The sequence below is a fragment of the Thermobia domestica genome, chromosome 5 (assembly GCF_964235325.1).
Source record: "Thermobia domestica chromosome 5, izTheDome1.hap1.1, whole genome shotgun sequence".
NCBI lineage: Eukaryota > Metazoa > Arthropoda > Insecta > Zygentoma > Lepismatidae > Thermobia > Thermobia domestica.
This window is the reverse complement of record NC_137458.1, coordinates 24,768,592-24,769,565: the sequence shown is the minus strand read 5'-3', so window position 1 is coordinate 24,769,565 and position 974 is coordinate 24,768,592. Positions and strand designations below refer to the sequence as shown.

General features: G+C 38.5%; 1 non-coding gene across 1 annotated transcript; it reads left to right on the top strand.

Annotated features, from left to right (window-relative positions):
• The first annotated feature begins 248 nt into the window (after window positions 1-248).
• On the top strand, window positions 249-320 carry TRNAG-CCC (transfer RNA glycine (anticodon CCC)). The gene has a single exon. It is a non-coding gene; the product is annotated as a tRNA-Gly (tRNA).
• The last annotated feature ends 654 nt before the right edge of the window (window positions 321-974 follow it).

Genomic DNA, 974 nt, shown 5'->3' with positions numbered 1-974 from the left:
TCGGTATAGCATTCAATAGATTGTGGATTTGAATCTCCTGATAAATCGATCATCGGATCATCCGTTTCTCGTTCGATCATTCTGATAATTTTTTCTAGTTTTTTTCTTAGGCACACCAGACAAAGGCAAGGATGGCACCTTCAGGAAAGGCCCGAATCTTTTTCCCTTCCTACCTCGCTTGAACCTTACGTATCGAAAAGACATAAATAAATTTCAATAGTCCATTATCGTCTTAAAACTACTTAGGGGGCGCGGTGGCTCAGTGGTAGAGCGTTCACCTCCCGTGCTCGGGGTCCCTGGTTCGATCCCAGCTCGCGCCGTGTGGACTTTATGGTGGACAAAATGATTTTTCTAGGGGTTCTCCCGTTTGCTCCCACTTTCTTCATTCTACCATCGCATTCATTTCTCATCACCGGCTCCTTTAGCCTAACCGGCATATCCGTGGGACGTAAAACTGATTTCATTTCCGGACCGTAAATGATTTCATTTCATTTCATTTTAAAACTACTTAAATGTTAAGTAGACTGGTAAAATTCCATTTTTTTCTACACGAATATAACAAAGTGTACTGTATTTCCAATAGACCTAAATGAAAACGATCCAGTGTTTACGAATGTAAGAATTCCGAGTTCTTACAGGGACATGGGTGTGTATTTTAAAAGCTAAAAGACGAATCGTGAAGCGCCGAAGTTAATAGTTACTAGGATGGCCCATATAAAAATAAATTTTATCAGTTTTTTTAAGCTCACCTTTGCATCAAATAATTGTAATCAAAGATGGGTTTATGTATGTGTCTCTAAAGTCCCCTTACATAGGGTAACTCTGTTACAACAAAATGTAAGAGGAAAAGTCATATCTAAATATGATATTTTCAAACTAAAGTGAATGATTTTTTTAATGGAACAAGCCGTTTGAGCTGTACATTCTTTATGCGCCCAATGTTAAACGAAAATGCAACGTTGCCATTTACCTAG